The sequence below is a fragment of the Choloepus didactylus genome, chromosome 1 (assembly GCF_015220235.1).
Source record: "Choloepus didactylus isolate mChoDid1 chromosome 1, mChoDid1.pri, whole genome shotgun sequence".
Classification (NCBI taxonomy): Eukaryota; Metazoa; Chordata; class Mammalia; order Pilosa; family Megalonychidae; genus Choloepus; species Choloepus didactylus.
In genome coordinates this window covers 159,691,531-159,714,815 of record NC_051307.1, presented here as the reverse complement: position 1 = coordinate 159,714,815, position 23,285 = coordinate 159,691,531, and the positions used below count along the sequence as shown (strand labels likewise).

At 35.8% G+C, this 23,285-nt stretch overlaps 1 protein-coding gene across 4 annotated transcripts in view; it reads right to left on the bottom strand.

The window, feature by feature from the left end:
- STAG1 (stromal antigen 1) overlaps positions 1 to 23,285 on the bottom strand; it is a 425,662-nt gene that overhangs the window by 275,512 nt on the left and 126,865 nt on the right. The gene's annotated exons all lie outside the window — the stretch shown is intronic.

Here is a 23,285-nt window from a genome sequence, read left to right as displayed (position 1 = left end):
CAAAAACATTTTTCAATAAAACATCCCCTGGAAATGCTGAATATTCAACTTCTCCCTCTACTGAATGTTCAGTATCTCTCATAAACAAGTATATATTGAACATATTTAAACTAGTCTAGATAGTAGGAATACAACAATAAACAAAAGACAAATATTCCTGAACTGATGATGGAGGATACATTCTTTAACATCCTATCCCCACAAATTCAATTTTTAAAAAGTGAACACTAGTTACCTCTTATCTATGTCTCACCTTTATAGCCAAGGGTAATTTGAAACAAATACTTTGAGTCACCGTATCTGTTTCTATAAATCTCATTCACAAAAAAACTCATTGCAAGGATGCTGCTCCAAACTCGCTAACATTCAAGTTACTAAAAGCAGTGGACATTTCTTGAAACTCTCTTGTAACAGGTCACAAGGTTTTCTTCCTTTCCTTTCAGACATCTTTTCCTTCTGTATATTCCTTAACTGTTTGTGTTACCTAGAGGTCTCTCCTAAGCATCTTTTCTTCTCAATCTTTGTATCCTCAGAGTATTTAATTCATTCTGATGATATCCCTGTTCCAGTTATTACTTTTAATGCCCTTAGCTCTACAGCAACCCTTATTTGGCTCACTTTGTGATACTGGAGTTGGACCTTGTAAACATTTCTCTTTTGCAATCCACAGCCAAAGATAGGCACTAGTAATAGAAGGCACCGAAGTAATATTGCAAACAGAGCAAGAGGGACTTCTCTTCCTGGTGCCAGTAGCTACCTAGTCCCTGCATTTGCTATTCCTATGATCATCAGAATACTCTTTCAGTCTTCTTAGAAAAGATCTTACAATCATTTTAAAGTGTAAGGATTAATACATAATGATTTTACTTATTTTACCTTTAAATAAACTTTTTAAAAGAACAGTTTAGATATACAGAATACAAAGGCAGTTTAAAGAATCCCACATATACAACACCCAGTTACCACTATTATTAACTTATATTCGTATGATATATTTGTTACAATTATTGTACCAATAAGTTCATACTTTATTCAGATTTCCTTGTTTTGCCTAATGACCTTTCTTCTGTTCCAGAACCCCATCAAGGAGACTGCATTACATTTAGTTGTCATGTCTTTAGGTGCTTCTTGGCAATGAGTTTCTCAGACTTTTCTGGTTTGTAATGAATTTGACATTTTTGAGGAATACTAGTCAGGTATTTTGTAAAATGTCCCTCAAGTCAGATTTGTCTGGTGTATTTCTCATGATTAAACTGACACTGAGTTTTGGGGAGGAAGAACACAGATTCAAATTGCTCTTTTCATCACTTCATATTATCTACATACCAAAAACATGACTTATCACTGTTGATGTTGACCTTAATCACTTGGCTCGGGTAGTGTTTATCAGGTTTCTCCACTGTAAAGTTACTCTTTCTCCCCTTCTCATTCTGTACTCTTAGAAGGAAGTAACTATGTGTGGCCTACACTTAAGTGATGAAGAATTATGCTGCTTCTCCTTGAGGAAGAGAATCTAAATAAATTATTTGAACTTCTTCCTCACAGGAGATTTGTCTATTCTCACCCATTTGTTGATTTGTTCAATTATTTGAATCAGCATGGACTAACAGATATTCATTTTATACTGTGGGTTATAATCCAATTTTGTATTATCTATTTTGCTGTTCAACTCATTTTAGCTTTGACTGTTGAGGGCTCTTTCAGTTGACTCCTGTCTCCCTTTGATAAAACCCCACTGTTGTTGGTTTCTCAGACGACTTCCTTTCTTTGTATCACTATAAGATGCTGCAGACTCATCTCTATTTCCTGCCTCACTTCTAGAATTGGCCATTTCTCTCAGGAACCCTGGTTTCTATTGCTAGAGAAGAGTATTAGAAACTGTGATGGTTAGGTTCATGTGTCAACTTGGCCAGGTGATGGTGCCAGTTGTCTGGTCAAGCAAGCACTGGCGTAACCATTACTGCAAGGACATTTGTGGCTGGTTAACAAACCAGAAGGCTGGTTTATTAAATCATCAATCAATTGCATCTGTGGCTGATTTCATCAAGGTAGGGCATGTCTTCCACAATGAGAGAATTCAATCAGCTGGATTTAATCCAATCAGTTGAAGACTTTTAAGGGGGAGAGAGAGAACTTTCACTCCTTCTTCAGTCAGCCAACCAGCCTCTCCTGGGGAGTTCATCAAACACCTTCATCGGAGTTGCAAGCTCACTGACTGCCCTAAAGAATTTGCACTTGTGCATCCTGCCCTACAGAATTTGGACTTGTGCATCCCACCGTTGCATGATACACTTCTATAAAATCTCATATTTACAGATATTTCCTGTTGGTCCTGTTTCTCCAGAGAATCCTAACTAATACAGAAACCAAAATCTGGATACTAGGTTTTGCTCATTGCTAATGGGAGGTCCTTGCTTCTAAGCCCTCCCAACAATATAATACATATATGTATACTAACTTGTAAATACATAAGCATTAATACAAATATTCTGTAAGTAACCATCTACAACTATATAAAGCTAAACATAAATTCATACTGATACCTCTAGGATGCCTCCTCTTGCTAATCTATCAACATCCACTCCAAAATCGAGAAGCCTAGATCCTACCATCTAACATCCATTTACTTAACTGTTCAATTCCATTTTACATGTACAATAGTTACAGAATTGTTAAACTATTGCCCTATGGGAAACAACTTTACCAAATAGATTACAGGGTTTTGTAAAGTTTCTTCTGCCTTTAGTCTTACAAATTAATTTCCAAAGTTACCTGGGTAACCACCTTTTTCCTCACTGCCTTCCATAAGGTTGTTTCATACCTTTGTAATATAGTTAGAATTTCTTATTGCAGTCTGCATTCTTTCCTGGGATCCCCTTACACCATAAAATTCACTCTTTTTGACAAACTTCCATAGGTTTTAACAAATGCACAGTGTGGTGTATCCACACAGTATCACAGAGCATAGCTTCACCACCACAAAATTCCCCTGTGCTCCACCCATTCAATCCTTCCACTGACTTCCAAACCCCTGGTAAACACTGATCTTTCATAATTGCAGTAGTTTTGTCTTTTCCAGATAGTCATGTAATTGGAATCATAGAGACGTAGCCTTTACACGCTGGCTTTTATTACTTGACTATATGCACTTAAGACTCATCATGTCTTTTTATGGTTGAATAGCTTATTTCTTTTTATTTCTGAATAATTTTCCATCTTATGGATATAAAAAAGTTTGTTAATTATTCATCTACTGAAGGACACCTGGATCATGTTTTTAGCAATTACGAATAAAGCTGCAGGTTTTTGTGCTGACAAAGTTCGAATCAGTTCTATAACTAGATGGGAGTGCAAGTGTCAGATGCTATGTTAAGACAATGTTTAGCTTTGTAAGAAACTGTCAAACCATCTTCCAAAATGGTTATTCCACTTTGCATTCCAACAAAAGACAAATGAATGAGAGTTCCTGTTGCTTCACATCCTCACCAACAACTGCCAATGTCACTTTTTTATGGAATTCAGCCATTCTAATAGGAGAATAGTGGTATCTCAAGGTTGTTTAAAACTGCAATTCCCAAGTGACAAATTATTAATGACCTTTTAATAATTAATAATTCTTTACATTAAATTTTGCCCATTCAGATTACTGGCAAGGATTCTGTTTCCTGAGCAGACCCTGTCCAAAATAGTATCCAGTAGCCATACGTACCTAATTGAGCATTTGAAAAGCGGCCAGTTACTAATGAGATGTTCTGAAAGTGTAAAATATCCACAAGATTGTGAAGATTTAGTCTGAAAAATGTATGTAAAACACTTCAATAATTTTATATACACAAATACAGAAATGATATTATGAATATAGTTAAAAAGTTATAATTAATTTCACCTGCTTCTTGTCTCTCACTAGGTAATTTTAAATTAAATACGTAGCTCACATATTTCTGTTTGACAGAACCATTCTATTCTAATACTGTAACCATGGTAGTACTTAAAAAAAAAAAGGACCTGATCCCATCACTTCCTTTTTTATTTCTGATCAAAAGCCCTTATTACCATCAAGTTAAAGTCCACATTCCTTGGTATGACAAGACAATCAATTATTACCTGTTAAGTCATTTACCACACCAGATCTCTCCTTACATGCTACAACCTACCATACCGATCAGTTTAATGTTTTACTTATTCCTTTCCAAGTTTGATGACTTTTATTTCTTTTTCTTGCCTATTTGTTCTGGCAAGAACTTCCAGGAGAATGTTAAGTAACAGTAGTGACAATGGGCATAGCTTGTCTTCTTCCTGATCTCAAAGGGGAAGCTACTTGTCTTTTACCATTAAGTAGGAAGTTACCTGTGGGCTTTTCACATATGCCCTGTACCATGTTGAGGAAGTTTCCTTCTATTCCCAGTATTCTAAGTTGTTTTTTTGTTTGTTTTTTGCTTTTGTTTTCTTTTTATCAAAAAGGGGTGCTGAGTTTTGTCAAATGTCTTTTCTGCATGAATTGAGATGACTATGTGGTTTCTTTCTTTCTTTCAGTTATTGTGGTATATTATATTAGTTGATTTTATGTTGAACCAACTTTACACACCAGGGATAAATCCCACTTGATCATGGTGTATAATTCTTTTAACTATGCTGTTGGATTTCATTTGCTGGTATTTTCAAGACAGCATACAGGGTCTGGAGTTTTCTTTACTTGTATCATTATCTGGCATTGGTATGAGGATGATGTCGGCCACATAGAATGAGTTAGGGAGTGCCCCTTCCTCTTCAATTTCACTGAAAGATTTTGAGTAGAAAGAGATGATAGAATTCCCCTATGAAATCACCTGGTCCTAGGCTTTTCTGTCTTAGGTTTTTGATTACTGATTCAATCTGTTGATCAGTAATTGGTTTGTTGAGATCTGTTTCATCTTGAGTCAATGAAGGTATTTTCCGTGTTTCTCAGAATTTGCCCATGTCATCTTAGGTGGTCTACATTATTGGTACGTAGTTGATCATAGCAGCCTCTTATACTACTTTATATTACAGCAGGGTTGGTAGTAATGTCTCCTTTTTCATTTCTACTTTTCCTTATATTCTCTCTTTTTTCCTTCATCAGTCTAGCAAAAAGTTTCTCAATTTTACTGATCTTCTGAAATACTCAACTTTTAGTTTTTAATTCTATTTTTTTTTCCATTTCACTTATCTCCAATCTAATCTTTGTTATTTCCTTCATTCTGTTTACTTTGTTCTTCTCATTCTAGTTATTCCAGTTTGGAGGTTAAGTCTCTGATTTGAAGTCCTTCCTCTGTTTTAATGTAAGCATTTAGAGCTATAAATTTCCCCCCTGTACTGGCTTCACCACATCCCAGAAGATGTGGCATTTTCATTCATCTCAAGGTATTTCTTAATTTGGCTTCAACTTCCTCTTAATCTTACTGGTTGTTTATGAATACGTTGTGTGATTTCCACATATTTGTGAATTATCCATTTCTTCCTTTGTTATTGATTTCTAGCTTCATTCTGTTGTTGTCGGAGAATATACATTGTAAGATTTCAGTATTTATTGAGGCCTCTTTTATGATCCAAACTATGGTCTATCCTGGAGAACTGTCCATATACAATCAGACAATGTGTATTCTGTAATCACTCAGTACAGTGTTCCATATATGTCTGTCCACCCTAGTTGGTTAAGTGTATCATTCAAATCGTGTACTTCCTTAATGATCTTCTCACTAGATATTCTATCTATTATTGGGAATGGTATGTTAAAGTCTCACACTATTAATGAACAAACATCAATTTCTCCCTTCAAATCTATCAGTATTTGATTCATATATTTGGAGACTCAGCTGTTAGGTGCATACATATTTATAACTGTTACATCTTCCTGTTGAATTGCCCCTTTATCAGTATATAAAGACTATCCTTTCCCCTTGCAACTGTTTTAGACTTAGTCTATTTTATCCAATATTAGTACAGAGACCCAAGCTTTCTTTTGGCTACTACTTCCACAGTATATGGTTTTCCATCCTTTCACCCTTAACCTACTTCTATCTTTGACTTTAAGGTAAGTCTCTTCCTGACAGCATATAGCTGGGTCGTGCTTTTTGATCCACTCCGCCAATCTCTACCTTTCAACTAGAGAGTTCAATCCAGCTACACTTAAAGTCACTACTAATAATACAAGACATTCTTTTGGCATTTTGCTTCTGGCTTTCTAAGTCATATATTTTTTGTCCCTCAATTCTTTTAATGCCTACTTTCATACTTATTTCCTTTTCTATGTTGTACCATATTTGAGTGCCTTCTCATTTCTATCTTGATATATTTTCCATCTATTTACTTGTGATTACCATGGGGTTAAAACTTCACATCCTAAATCTGTAACAATCATATTTGGTGTGATACCAACATAACTTGAATAGCATGCCCATATACTTTTCCTAGATCTCCTGACCACCACCATTTTTTTAATCATCATCATTTATTTTTGTACATTGTATGTCCAAAAACCTAGATTTATCATTACTTTTTATGCATTTCCATTTTAGTACATGTAGGAAGTAAGAAGTAGTGTTATATATAAAACAATACAATACAATAATACTGACATTTATAGTTACCCAAATGGTTACCATTACTGCAAGTCTTTATATTTTATGCTGCTTTGAACCACTGTTTAGTGTCCTTTCATTTCAGTCTGAAGAACTCCATTCAGCATTGCTTGTAGGACAGGTCTAGTGGTGTTGAACTACCTCAGGTTTTGTTTATCTGACAACATATTAATCTCACCCTCATTTTTGAAAATGAGTCTTGCCAAATATAAAATTCTTGGCTGGCAGTTGTTTTCCTTCAGCACTTTAAGGATTTCAACCCACTGCATTCTTGTCTCCATGGTTTCTAATGGGAAATCAGCACTTAATCTAATTGAGTTGCTTTTCCTCTTACAGCTTTCAGAACACTCCTTAGCCTTTGCATTTGACAGTGTAATCAATATATGACATGGTATGTTTTTCTTCACGTTCATTCTGTTTAGTGTTCTCTGAGCTTCTTAAATGTGCCAATTCATGGCTTTTGATAAGTTTGGGAAATTCTGTCATTTCTTTGACTATACATTCTGCCTCTTTCTCTTCTTCTTCTAAGACTCTAATAATGTGCATATTGTTCCACTTGATGGTGTCCCATGGCTATATTAGGTATTACATTCACTTTTAATGTTTTCTTTTTCCTTCTGCTCCTCAGCCTGTCTCATTTCAACTGTCTTTTCTCCAAGTCCATTGATTCTTTCTTCTCCCACCTCCAATCTGATCTTGAAACCCTCCTGGGCATCTTTCATTTAGTTATTGTGGTCTTCAACTTCCAGTTCTGTTTGACTCTTTTAAAATTTCCTTCTCTTTACTTGGACTCTCTGCTAGTTTGAATCTATTATGTCTCCCACAAAAGCCATGTTTTTAATGCAATCTTGTGAGAGCAGACTGCTGATTAGGGTGGAACCTCTGATTAAATTATTTCCACGGAGGTGTGGACCCCGCCAACTCAGGGTGGGTCTTGACTGGCTCACTGGATTACTTAAGAGAACTCAAGAGCCAACCCATATGCTTGCAGACACTTGGAGATGCAGACAGAAAGACAACTGGAGATGCTCAGCTAAGAGGTGAAGCCAAGAGTTTGCCCCAGAGAAGATAAGAGAGGACCCCCAGAAGCTTAGAGAGAAATGCCCTGGGAGAACAAGCAAAGATGCATATGAGCTGAGAGAGAGAAGCTAAGAGACACAATTTGGAGAAAGCTATTTTAAAATGCAACCCGGGAGCAAAGGACCAGCAAACGCCAGCCATGTGCCTTCCCAACGGACAGAGGTGTTCCAAAAACCATCAGCCTTCCTTCAGTGAAAGTATCCTCTTGTTAGTGACTTAGTTTGGAAACTTCTATGGCCTTAAACTTTAAATTTGTAAACGAATAAATCCCCTTTATGAAAGTCAATCTCTATTTCCGGTGTTTTGCATAATGGCAGCATTAGCAAACCAGGAGAGACTCTCATATTGCTCATTCATTGGGTTCAAGGTATCATTTAATTCTTTCTCTATACTCTCCTTCATCTCCTTGAGCATTTTTAAGATCATGATTTTTAAAGGCATTTTCAGTATGTCTACATTCTCATCTTCTTTGTTGGTATTTTCTGTTATTTTCTTCTCTTCCTTCGGATGGCCCATTATTTCCTGTTTCTTTGTCTTGTACTCTTGTTGTACACTGCAAATGTTAATATTTTAAAATGTTAACTCTAGGGAGTGATGTCATCAACATGGTGACATAAATAGCTACCGAAAACTCCTCTCAAGAGATTCAACAACAAAAAAAGGACAATTATGAATAGTTTGAAACTCTGGAGGAGGACACTGACTGGAGAAAGACCCTGCAGATGCCAAATTGAAGAGGAGAAATATCAGGTAGGAAGGAATCTTCCATCTGAGACAAGTCGGTCCCTCTTCCCCTCCCCTCACTTGGACTCAGGGAGGGAAAGGCATAGAATCAGCAGATGTGAACAATCCCACCAGGGACACAGATTTAAAACTCTCTCACAGCAACGAGACATACCTTCACCGTTTGAAAACCTGGGTAACAAGGAAAGACATTTCAAGGCATAGGTAAGTGAGGGACAAAGAGACTGAGAAAACACCCTCAATCTGAAAACGCTTCCCCCACTTTTAAGGAAAGCAGTGGCCACCACCCGTTGGGGACGGGTGGAGTACTGGTTCAGCTGAGGGAGTACTCGGCCAGAGGTATAGCCCCACATCGAGCCAGATTTTGGCCAGCAAAGTAAGGGCAAAGGAATCCTGCAGTTTCAGCTCACCTGTGTAGATGCAGCCTGTGCTCAGTGGTAAAGCAGCCTTTGAGGAGGATTAAGTTACTGAACATCGCCATCTGCTGGACAGTCCGGAAAGAGCAAGGGAACAGAAATCTTTTTAAAAAGATGCTTCAGAACCTTTATTAGGACTACAGGAGCTGGTATGCATGCTCTGCACAAAAACCCAGACCAGTTTTGGCTGAGAAATACAGAACCCAACGGTCAAAGCAGGGCTCTTAAATAAACCCAGGTCTCACTGACTGGTGGAAAACAGAGCACCACTGGAAGCAAGCAGATCCATATTACCACACATAGTGAACTTGCTGCGGTACCTAGTACCTACCTCCCATCCCTGTGGAAGGCCATGGTGGGTGCCTGATTTGGGGGGACAACTTGGGGCAGAAACAATCTGACAACTGGCCAGCGAGAGAAACAAAGAAATACAGAGATCAAAGAAAACTAACAAATGCAAGGCAAAAGAGGGAAAACAACCCCCATAGTAAACTATTCAAGAAAATCATATGCCTAGACAGCAAAAAATCATCAAGCCACACCAGGATAAAACAAAGATACGGCGCAGTCAAAGGAACAAACAAACACCTGAACTGAGATTCAAGAGTTGAAACAACTGATTAAAGATGTTCAAACACATCTTCTAAATCAAATCGAGTTGAAAGAAAATGTGACAAAACAGACGAGGGATATGAAGACACTATATGACAATAAGGAAGAATTTGTAAGCTTAAAAAAACAAATGGCAGAAGTTATGGGAATCAAAGGCACAATAGAAGAGATGAAAAACATGATGGAGACATACAACAACACAAGTTGAAGAGACAGAAGAAAGAAGACAGGACATCTGAAATCCAACACACACAAAAAGATAGGAAAAGAATGGAAAAATATGAGCAGGAGCTCAGGGAACTGAATGACAACATGAAGCACATGAATACACGTGGTATAGGTGTCTCGGAAGAAGGGAAAGAAAAGGGGGGCAGAAAGAATAGGGAAAATAATCAATGAAAATTTCCCAACTCTTATGAAAGACATAAAATTACAGCAGAGCAGCATACCCCAAAAAGAATTGATCCAAATAGACCCACTGCAAGACACTTATTAATCAGATTTTCAAATGTCAAAGACAAGGAGAGAATTCTGAAAGCAGAAAGAGAAAAGCAATCCATCACATATAAGGAAGCACAGTAAGACTAAGTGCAGATTTCTCAGTAAAAACCATGGATGCAAGAAAGCAGTGGTATGATATATATAAGATACTCAAAGAGGAAAACTGCCAACCAAGAATCATATATCCGGAAAACCTGTCCTTGAAAAATGAGGCAGAGTTTAAAATATTTACAGATAAACAAACACTGAGAGAGTTCACGAACAGACCTCCTCTACAAGAAATGCTAAAGGGAGTGCTACAAACAGATGAGAAAACACAGGAAAGAGAGGTTTGGATAAGACTATAGGAATGAAGATACCAGGAGATAGAAATAGGGTAAAGAATGGGCATTTGATGCTAATGGAGTACTGAAAGTTCAACAGGATTGACTGTATAGATCCAGAAATGGATAGCACAATATTGGGTGATGGTAGCACAAAATTCTAAGTACAAAGAACAAAGATTACTGTAAGCACGGTTGAAAGCGGAAGGTTACTGGCATGTAGGACACCAGAAGGGAAGACAGAAGATAAAGACTGGGACAGCGTAACTTAGTGAAACCTAGAGTGGTCAGTGATTGCGATTAACAATATAAATATTAGAATGTTTTTACGCAAGGGAGAATAAATGAATGTCAACTTTCCAAGGTGTTAAAAATGGGATGGTATTGGTGAAAAAATGTAATCAATGTAAACTAGAGTCTATAGTTAACAGTAATGCTGTAATATGCTTCTATTAACTGTAATAAAGGCAGTATAGTAAAGCTAAACGTCTATAAGAGGGGGGTATAAGGGAGGGATATGGGATTCTTGGTGTTAATGTTTTCTTCATCATAATTTTTTTTATTGCTTTTTAGTTGTCTTTTTTTTCTTTTTCATTTCTTTTTTTTACCTCTTCCCCTTTCTTTGTGGAAGAAATGGAAATGTTCTCATATAGATAGTGATGCTGAATATGTAACTACACGATTATACAAGGAACCACTGATTGTTTACTTAGGATGGAATATATGGTGTGTGAATAAAACCATCTAATAAATAAACAGAGGGATACAAGTGCTGGAGAAAATATAGAGAAAGGGATATACCTAATCACTGTTGGTGGGGAAGTGGAATAGCACAGCCCATCTGGAGGGCAGTGTGGTGGTTCCACAGGAAGCTAAGCATGGGGTTGCCATATGGTCCTGCAACCCTGCTATTAGGTATGTACTTGGAAGAATGGAAAGGAGGGACATGAATGGACATTTGCACAGTGGGGTTTATGGTGGCAGTGTTCATGATTCAATGTGGATGGAGGTGGCCTAAGGGTACACCAACAGATGAACAGAATGGAAAACTGTGGTGTATACATACAATGAAATATTGAGCTGCTCAAGGAGTGAAGTTGTGAGGTGAATGGACATTGAAGACAGTATGTTGAGTGAAATAAACCAGAAACGAAAAGAAAAGCATTATAATGCCTCACTAATATAGACTATAATGTACAAAGTCTGAGAATTGAGGCTGAGAGCACAGGTTATCAGGGGAAGGCTTATTGTAAAGGTTCCTAGATTAAACTCTTACAGCAGTTATGTCTATTCTAGTTACAACAATGGTAGTTCTAAATTCTGAGATGCTGAGCTCTTTATGTATGACCTGGTCAGTCCCTGGAACTTTGGGTATCTATACTTTTTAACACATTATATAATTTAACTTGTTTCGTCAGTTTATTCAAACACCCATTACATGGAACTTTGAATAGGGAGTGAAATCTGGTTGGTTTACACAGGTTCATGTGAAGCGCCGATACATCCTAGAGTAATTTGGGCAGAAAATAAAAACGTATTTGCAAATTCCCCTTCAGGGAGTAGGAGAAAATTTGGAAATATTAAACTTCCCCACCTGGGGAATTCCTGAGATTCTCACAAGCACTGGGGACTACCAATTTAGAAGACCGAGCCCTTGCACTTCAGGCTTGCCCTTATGAAGCCTCCTACTGCAAAGGAGAGGCTAAACCTACTTAAAATTGTGCGCAAGAGTTACCCAGAGAATCTCTTTTGTTGCTGAGATGTGGCCCCTCTCCCTAAGCCAACTCTGCAGGTAAACTCACTGCCCTCTCCCCTAGATGGGACATGACTCCCAGGGGTATAAATCTCCCAGGCAGCGTGGGACATGACTTGTGGGGATGAGCTTGGTCCTGGCATCATGGGATTGAGAAAACCTTCTTGGACCAAAAGGGGGAGCAAAATGAAACAAAATAAAGTTTCAGTAGCTGAGAGATTTCATATAGAGTCAAGAGGTCATTTTGGAGGTTATTTTTATGCATTGTATAGATATCCCTTCTTAGCTTTTAGCGTTTGGGAGTAGCTAGAAAGAAATACCTGAATCTGTTGAACTGCAACTCAGTAACCTTGATTCTTGAAGATTAACTATATTGCTTACACTGTGTGAGACCATGTGATTGTGAAAACCTTGTGTGTCCCACTCCCTTTATCCAGTGTATGGACAGATGAGTAGAAAAATGAGGACAAAAAGTAAATGTATAATTGGGAGGGATGGGGGCTATGGGAAGTTTTGAGTGTTCTTTTTTACTTTAATTTTTATTCTTTTTTTGTGTGTGGTAATGAAAATGATCAAAACTTGATTGTGCTGATAAATGAACAACTGTATAATGGTACGGTGAACAACTGATTGTACACTGTGGATCACTGTATGGTTTGTAAATATATCTCAATAAAATGGAATTTTAAAAAAAGTTGACTCTGGGATTTATTCCCTGGGGTGTCTTTCTTGGTTTTTTAACCAGCTGGTTATGAAAGAGAGATTTTCCTGAGCTTCGGCAATGTGCAGGGTATTCCCTGTCTTTTGGGGCCTCTTCTTGCTTGTGTTAGAGTTCCCTGTTTATTTTTTTCCTCTGTTTCCCAACAGACACACTTCCCTTTCCCAGGTGCCTGAAGCTGGCAGGCCTTTGCCCCAAGACTGTCCGCCTCTGATTTTTAACTTTCCTTTCATTGTCTCGAGCTGCTTTTGTCTGGAGGGCAAAATGTAGGAAGAGGGACATCCCAGAGAGGACTTTCCCAAGTCAGACTTTCCCAGCAAAAACAGGGCCAGGGACCCACGAAGGGGGCATAGACCGGTTCCAAAGTGCCTCTGGGAGGGGCTCAGGTACAGCGCCATAAGCTTCTCCAATGGCTCCCCAAAGCTGATCTTTCCTAGCCTGCCCAGCAAGTGCAGCCCTTCAGTTAACTGTCCCCCACATCCCTGAGGAAGCACTGTGTCTTTCAATCTCCACAGTCCCCACCCATCTCTGAGTAGGGTTGAAACAATGGCTGCAGACTTTGTCCCAACAGAATTGGGCTCTTAGTGATCTGAATTTGCTAATCAAAAGCCCCAATCAGTCCTCGGCCATGCCCAGACCTTTTCTTGGAAAACAGGATTTTTATGTCCCTTTCTGTCACCAGCAAGCTAGCCAGTGAATGGACCCCAAGGCAGCCTGCCACAAAAATGGGATGGGGCGTGCCAGTATCACATGAGAGCAATTTATGGTACTTTACCATAGTTTATCAGTCTCTTTCTCCTGCTCTTCTCTGGATGCTGTACAGTGTTCTTCTGGCCTCTAGTATTTCATGATAGCTTTTTCAGCCAGTTCTTGCCTGTTTAATAGCTGTTTTGGTGTAAGGACTGAGTCCTGGAGCTCCCTACTCTGCCATGTTTCCCTGCACATTCCATTTTTACTATCAATATATTTTCTTGTCAATCTATAGCATACCTAGAGAATGTCTTCATTCCTTTTTGAAAGACAGAGTTTCATCATATAGATACATAATAATTTAACCACTGCCATACTGATGAACATTTATTTTGTGTCCAATGTTTTACTATAACAAATAATACTGCAACAAATAAGCCTGTGCATGTTTGGGAATATTGTACCTATATATTATGTATGTAGTATGACCTAAACTCCACGAATAAAGGAGAAATAAAGTGTAATTCTCATATTTGTGGGACTTTTTCACCTTTGGCATGAAAGGGAAAAAGAACATAAAACTCCATTTTCTTTATAATGGTACTGTGATTGTGCACTACAGATGACTGTAAGGTTTGTGAATATATCTCAATAAAATTGAATTTAAAAAATCCATTTGATCTTTTCTGGCATCTGTATATTTTATTATATTATGATAAAAGCGATTTCCCTACTACAGGCCCAGACACAGGAAAGAAGCAGAAAGACAAACAAAAAAGCTCTTCAGAAAGTATTTCCCTAATAGAAAGAGTGACAGAGTAGAAATATCATAATACAAGAGGATTCACGCAATCTTTGGCTTGTAGCTGAAGGGTAAAATTTTGTAGTCATGAAATAATTCCTCTCTCAGACATAAAGCTGTGCTGACTTAACTTGAATAACAGTATTTTGAAGATTTAAAAATTAAGAATATAACAGTTATTTCAGAGAGTAATAAAATACGCATAACTCTTAATGGCATGCCAGGCTCTTTTCTCTATACTTTTTTTGCCCCATATCTTAGGCCACCTGTAAATGCAGTCTAACTCTTGAACTAGGATCCAAAAATGCTCTCAAATAAAAGAAACGGAAACTTGCTTGGCCCAGTTCTGAGGTTCTGCCATCTTGAAAACTGAGTACCTGCCTTAGTTTGCCATGCCTTAGTAACCTACCTATAACACTATTCCAGGGATTAAAGTCTTTTCCTTGAATCTCAGGCCATTAGATGGGGGCCCCGCAACAGGCTCCAAGACAACCTAGATGGCAGCTTTAGCAGAGGTCTAGCTCAGTATAGATCTCTAAACGTTGATTGCTCCTAGGGATTTAGTTTCCTTGGTGGAACATGAATAACTTACTCTATATCCACCCACTAACCATGTAGGAATACTTCATTCCATTACTAGCAAATGTATCTCCTCCCAAATATCTGTCTCAACCTAGTAGGCAAGTGTAGTTCCTATGTCTTGTCTCATGGAGTCTGCTTATTCTATTTTTCAGAATTCATATTTAAGAGTGCAAGTTACACATATGTGGTATTATTACCAAGTATATGCATAACCTGAATCTAATCATGAGGAAAGAACATTCAACAAATGTCCTAACCTATATTCTTTAAAAACGTCAAGATGATAAAAACCAAAAAAGTTGGAATTGTTGCATTTGAAGAGAAATTTAAGACATAAATATAATGTATCATTTTTATTGGATCCTACATGAGTAAAAAATTGACATAAAGGACATTATTAAAACAACTGGTGAATATGGACTGTGAATTAGAGAATATCATATCAATATTAAATTTCCTGGTTTTGATAATTGTATAATGCTTGCATAAGTGTATGTCCTGAAGTATTTAGGGTAATGGGGTCACACTGTCTACAACTTATTCCCAAATGATTCAGAAACATTTTGATTCTTACACCTCACAACATATACAAAATTAACTTGAAATGAATTTACACATATATCATAGTAAAAAGCATAAGAAAAGTTCAGTAACCATGATCCTGGGAAAGATTTTTTTAAATAGAATAAAAAAAAAAAAAAAAAAAAAAACCACCACTGTAAAAGAAAATAATCAACAAATTGGACTTCATCAAAATGAAAAACCTTTGCTTTTCAATAACAAAGCAATTGGTCAAGCACCATTTTTTGGAAAGATTATCCTTTCTCCCAAAGAATTAAAATGGAACCTTTATCTTACGTCAGTTGACTACATATATGTGGGTTTTTCTCCAGACTCTGTATTCCATTCTACAGGTCTTCTTATCTGTCATTCTGCCAATACCAATACGCCCTCATTACTGTATCTTTATAATAAGGCTTGATATCTAGCAGTAGAAAATGCAGGGACTCTGCATTTTCATGTACGATATAGAAGAATCAATTTTCAAACCTGCTAGAATTTTGACTGAGATCAAAAAAATATAGATCAATTTGAAGGAAAATGAACATCTTAAAAATGGCCATAAAACTTATAAAAAAGAGCTCAATTATCATCAGTCATCAGAGAAATGAAAATAAAACCAAATATGGGATACCACCCTATACCCATAAAAGAGACTAAAATCAAGGGTCTGGCAAAATTAAGTGGTGGCAAGGAAGTGGAACAAATGGAACTCTTCTTATTTGCTTGTGGGAATACATATTGGTATAACCATTTTTGAAAAATGTTTAACACTATCTATATATTTTCATATACATTCACCCTATGAATCATTAATTCTGCTCCTGTGTATATACCCAACTGAAAGGCACACTAATATACACACAAAAAAAAACTTGTACAAGAGTGTTAATAGTACCTTTATTCATAATAGCCAAAAGCTAGAAAAAATAAATTTCCATAAACAGTGGAATGGGTAAATAAACTGAGGACTATTCATACACTAAAATACTAAATAGCAATGAAAAAGATCAAATTACTGAGCATGCAAACACAGCTTCTTAGACACAAAGTTGAATGATAAGACAAAAAAAAAATACAATAAACCCATTTATATAAAGTTCAAAAACAGACAAAACTAATCTTGGCAGTAACAGTCATAAAAGTTGGTACTCCTAGGAAAGATACAGAATGGAAAGAGCACAAGGGAGCTTTTCTGGGGTGCTAAAAATGGTCTAAATCTTGACATTGTTTATAGTTACATGAATTTATAACATAAATAAAAAGTATTAGAACTTCATGCAATCTTAAGATCTGTATACTTTATTTAAGTTTCAACTAAATAAAAACCAAAAAGATCCAGATCCTGCACCACCCTCCTACCACCATCAAAAAGAACAAACCCAAATGCACATCTTCGGCAAAATAAGCAGCCCTTGAGGCATGGCTCTGTTACTAATAAGCTTAAATATTTCACCAATACAATGAGGTGAATTTGTAATTCATGGTTTGTTTTTGTTTTTTGTTTTTTTTTTTTTTCAGCAAATATTTATTTGAGGAAGTACAGAGAACTGGTTAAGAGCATAGACTGGGCAATCAAAACTCCAGATTTGATTGTGGCTCAGCAACTTCCTAATGAGGCTAGGGAAGAACCTTAACCCCTCTGTGCTTTGGTTTCCTCCTCTGATATGCAGGAATAATAGTACGTATCTCCTCATTGTATTATTGTAAAGATTACATAGGTGGTGCTTTGACACAAAATGAATGCTCAATATATTTTGGTTATTAGGTATTTTTACAATAACGGTATTACTAGGGGAAAACACTTCAGATAGGCTGAGGCTTCAGTTTCCACATAAAGTAAAAAAAAACATCCGGTGCCTAGAATAGTTCATCTTAAAGTAGTCAAAGGTGTCACATATTCAATTGCTGCTCTCGGAACACAAAGCAATGCATTATAGAGACTTGATTCACAATTAATTCTACAATCTTGTTTTTGACTTTCCATTTTAAAATATATTCAAAACTTAAGTAAATGCTGCAAGAGTATTGTAAGAGCTGCTATACATGCTTCACTGAGATTCCTCAGTTTTTAACCTTTTTCACATTTGCTTATTGTTCTCTCTCTTTATACACATTTGTATCTCTATATCTATATATTTATGTATCTATCTATATACATACATACATAAATATACACATATTTTTCTGAACCACTTGAGAATAAGATGCAGATATGATGCACCAAAACTCACTCTCCCACTTAACTATGTAAAACCACTACAATCAGGAAGTTAACATTAATACAATCCTGTCATCTAATCCACAAACCTCAAGAAAATGCCACCAATTGTTGAAATGTCTTTTATAGCAAAATGAACCAATCTAGGATCACACATTAGCTGTCATATCTCTTTACTCTCCTTCAATCTGGAACAATACCTCAATCTTTCATGTTTTTCATGATCTTGATATCTTTGTAGAGTATAGGCAAGTTATTATTTTGTAGAATGTTCCTCAATTTGGTTTTGTCTGATGTTTTCCCATGGTTAGAATTGGGTTATACATTTTCAGCAGGAATATCAGAGAAGTGATGGTCTGTTTTCAGTGCATCCTAACAGGGAGTAAAGAATGTCAGTTTGTCCCATTACTAATAATCTTAACTTTGAAAACTTGGTTAAACTGTAGTCTGCCAAGTTTCTCCAATATAAAGTTACACTTTCTCCCTCTGTAATTAAAAAGTATTTTTTAAGGTAATAACTCTAAGACTATGTAAATAGCTGCTCATCAAACTTTCACCTATTTGTCTTGGCATCCATTGATGATTCTTCCCTCAATAAGTCATTATTATGATAGCTTTCAAATAGTGATTTTCTAATTCCTTTAATACTTCTACATTTATTAGTTTGCAAGTCTATGTATGTGTGTATGTATATCAATGTGGACTCATGGATTCTTATCTTATTCAGTAGGTTACAGTCTACTGCTATCTTTTCTTGATTCTCAAAGTTTCCCAGTAGGAGCCCCCTTCAAGCTGGCTTTGATGTTCCTTTGATAAGCACCCGTCATTTTTTTTAGCATATCCTTACCTTCTATTACAAAAATATGTTCTGGACTCACTTTGAACTCTCTAACCAAGTTCTGGGATCAGTCATTTCTCTAAGCAGTGCTGACAATCTTCAGTAGCAAATGTTATTAAGATACTAAGATATGGGTATTAGATATGATTGCTGCTATTGGAATGTCCTAGTTTCTAGGCTCTGTCAGTAGTCTTTCACATGCAGACATGTATATATTATTTCTATATCTATGTATACAGATCTAAATAGATGGATGACAGATATTCTGATACCTCCAATTCAAACCCAATACCACTCTGCTCAATCTAGCATTTCATCTTTTCACATTTGTAACCCATTTCTCTTACAGTAAAACCTACCTCCCATTATCTCTCCATGTATTTCTTTATTTGCTCAATCTCACTATATGTGACCAATCTTTTCATCTAAATGGCAAGCTCCTTATTCAGCACTCAATCATAGTAGTTATATTTAACAGACAGTTTGGAAAAGGTAAAAGGAAACTACATTCTTTTCTTAAGGTGTGATAAAATATTCTTGAAAGAGAAAATACAGAAAAGTAATCAACCTATAAATGCCCAGCTCGTTATTCTTCAATCTTTGAAACATTCAGTGAAAGAAGTACAAGTGTCCGTGAAGTTGCTAACTTTTGCTAGACAATTATAAAGCCAATTGTAAGAAATTTAATTGCTGTCTGGAAGCATTTCTGTGACTACTACAATACCCAGCATTACCTAACTTATTCAACCTACATAATAAAGTTATTAGAAAACAGATTTTTTTCACTCATTCAACACAACTTTTATTATTCATTCATCATGCAGCTACTATGCATCAAATACATGAAAAAGTTGATCATTCCACCTAGTAAAAGACAGATCTTTCAAAGATCTTACAGTATTTTTAATATGTATTTTTTCAACATCTTAATACAATTTTGTCAAGGGGGGAGGCACTCCTCCCTCATTTCCTATGAACAATAGTGTAAAGTGATATGTCTACTGTCCATAGTGTTAATAATAAAGAAATTAGGGTCATGTGTTTATAGCTTCAGCTATATTCAAGGGACACAGTGACAATAAAGATGTTGTAAGGAAAACAAAATACCCTGAAACAAAGCCTGTGTCTACTTACTGATTAAATAATGAATTTCGTGGAAAATATTACATATGCTCAGAAAACCACAAAGCTATAAATCCTTCACTGCATCTTTATGAAAATGAGCCCATCAGAATTTTGAGCAAGCCTTAGGGCTATTACTTTACTATAACTATGTACTACTTAGCCTAAATATGTGCCTATACTTCTGGTAAACAACTTTATGCTCCCAAATGATAGGATTTAGAGCATTAAGAAAATCGTAAATTATGTTCTACATACCCTGTTTAAAGAACTGAAGTACATATTACACTTTCAATACATTTAAAATGCTGAAATAAAGTCCTTTAAGCAAAGGTTAGCCCTGCTACGTAGGAAAATAAACGATCCAAACTGACTCTCTCCCAAAAGTGCTACAGAGGTTAAATTTTACAGTCTGAATATACAAATGACTTTCCTAGAAAGCTATAAGAAAAGACAGATACATTGATGTTTTTTTACCTTTATGCTTTACCTGAATTTATTCATGGTCTATGAATGTGAAATAATGCTACCCTTTCACAAATGATGTACACAAACATGTTTTGAACAAAATGTTAACACAGTCTTTACCTACATATAATTAAAAGAAAAACAGATAATCATAAATAAGTGCAATATAAGTTAGTAATGTAATATATAAAAAATACTTTTCTTTGAACTTTGGTTTAAGATAAATGCTGGAAGGCTTCTAAGAAGGGAAATATTATTACCAGTACTGGTAATCAGGGAAAGTTTCATAGAACACAGGAGCCACAAGTTGGAATCTAATGAATTAAGATTAATAAAACATAATAGATGAATAAAATAATCAGAAAGGTTGAATTTTGGAAACTAGGATTCCTGAAAGAAAAAACACCATCAGCAAATGTGTAAAAGTGCGAAAGCACAAGCTATGATGTAAAGAAGGACAAGAGAGAAGTATCTTGACTGAATGAAAGGTTATGAATAGGGACAGCTTGTAAAGGTACCTTAGAACATACCTCACAATAAAAATACACTACTTGCTTTTTGAACAAGTAAAACAAAGATTACTCTGACAGTATTACAAAGAATGGAATGGAAAAGTGAAAAGACTAAAGCTAGAAAGATAACACAGACTCCTACAAAGAGAGGCCTAAAGAGACAAACTTGGGAAATGTAAAAGAAGGAAACGATGTGGAATCTCATACAGATAAAGAAGAGTGGAAGGGCTCTGGAGATGAGGAGAAATTAATGGTAACTTAAGTTTAATTCTCGGTGCCTGGAAGAAATGTGGTATCCTATACCAAATTAAGAATTCAGAACTGAAAACTGCTTTGTGGGAAAAACACTCAATGAAAAATGATGAAAAACTAAGAAAAATAAAACTAAACTGGTTTAAGAAAGGATATAACAAGTCCCACTGATAAATACATTTCCAAATCTAAAAAATTACTTAATAAAGCAGTTTTTCTTTTAGAAAAAGAAAATTATCAGAGAAAAATGTGATCTAGAAAAGAACAAATAACAGACAATTCATAAAGAAACACAAATAAATAATAATATAGAAAACTGATGAAATTTTCAACTCTTAAATTCAGCCAAGATTTAACAAACAATCAGTATAAGCAAGAGTCAGATGGGCATTGCCATCTGTATTGCTGTCTGAAAGACAAATCAGAAATATACACCAAAAGCTTTCAAAATATATGCCATACCTTTTGGCCAACCAACTCCACTTTTAGGAATTTAGGATAAAAAAAATTAACAAGGGCTCCAAAACAAAATTGATTTGAGAAACTGTTTATGTAAGCATGGTTTAGAGAACAGTGAAAAATTTTTTACTTAAATATTCAACTACAGAGATTAAATTATGACAGTACATAATACTGTGCAGCCATTAGAAATGATGTCAAATATTTAAAAGATATCATGAAATTCACAATATCCTACATAAAAGTACCAAGTAATTAAAAGGATTCAATTTCTATAAATAAATAACATGCATTAAATTATCCTTAACAATACTCATTGTTACTATTTTTCTGGTATTCCATGTTCTTTCTATGTATGTAAACATACAGACATTATAAACAAAAAATTTATTTACCTCTCCTACTTAGCTTGGACAAAGAAAAAAGTTAAATAATGTTGAGATTATAGATGGGCTGGTTCTCACTTAAATATAACAAAACCCTTAATAAAACATAAAACTAGAAACTGACAATAATTCAGGTTACAGATGGCATTTACATGACAACCAAAAGCAATATGAAATCCTGGACTAGACCCTGAACCAGGAAAAAAATTATTTTTTTCTTTTGTTTAGGGCATTATTAGAACAGCTGACAAAATCGGAATAAGGTATATAGATAAGGTCTGTATTGTATCACTTTTATTTTTCTGATTCTCATAGCCGTACTGTGGTTATATACTGTGGTTATGACTTCAAGGAAATTAACACTTAAGTATTAGGAATAAAGTTGCATCATGTCTGCAATTTACTCTCAAAGGGTACAAAAATAATAATAGGTATATAATATATAAATATATATTTACATGCATGTGTGTGTATATTATCTGTATATGGGGGAGAGAGAATATAAAGCAACTCTAGTAAAATGTTTAACATATGCATGAAGGTGTTATAAGAGAATTCTTTGTAGAATTCTTAAAAATCTTTTGTATCTGAAATTATTTCAAAATAAAAAGAATTTTTAAAACCAGGGAGAAGAAGTGCTGATTAAACAAAAGTAAACATTTATTTATTCATTCAACAAATATTTGCAGAACACTTACTGTAGGTTAGGAACCAGTACAAAGCAGTGAACAAACCAGATAAACACTCAGCCTTCACGCAGCTTATACTCTAGTTTGGGAAGACAAACAACAAATAAACAAGTAAAATGTTTACCATGTTAGAATGGCAATAAGTGCTATGGATACAGGGTGGTGAAAAAAAAAGAAAAAGCCACACACATAGGGAATGGGGGATACTGAGTCCAAGTGTATAGGTGTAGGGATTTGCAATTCAATGACAAGATTACATTTGAGCAAGACCTGAAGGAAGTGATGATATCTGGAACAGAGAGGAGAGCAGCACTCTGAGCAGGGTTCTGAAACAGGGAGTGAACCTGATGTACTTGAGCAAAGCATATGATGATGGCTTAAACCAGTTTGGTAGTTAAGAGATGGAAGGAACTTGCAAGTAGATTAGACAGGATTTGCTGACAGACTGGAAACAGGCTGAGAAAGAAAAAAAATCAAGAAAGACTCCAAGGTTTCTTGATCCTGAGAAACTAGGAGGGATGAAGTTGCCATTATGAAAGAGAGGTAGGCAGGGAAGAGGAAACTCAAGAGTTTTAACATCTTGGATCCATTAGATATCTAAATGAAGATGCTGAATGGGCATCTGTACATGAGTCTGGAGTCTACGAGTAAGGTCCAGGCTTGAAACATAAATCTGGGCAACATGAACTTGGTGATGGCATTTACAGTCAAGAAGATTAGATGCCATCACCAAGGATGAGGTCCATTATTTGCCAATATATTCATAAGATTATTATAAACATGTACTTCTCTGATACAATACATTTGTTTAGAAATCATTACTTACTTGGGTAGAGAGCTATAGTAATAAATATTAATTAGGACAACTGTAAAAAATAAGGGTGGTTTTAACGGGATCAAAAAAATCTATGAAATAGTACACCAAAAAGAAATACCAAGAATGAGATGCTCCCTAAGAAT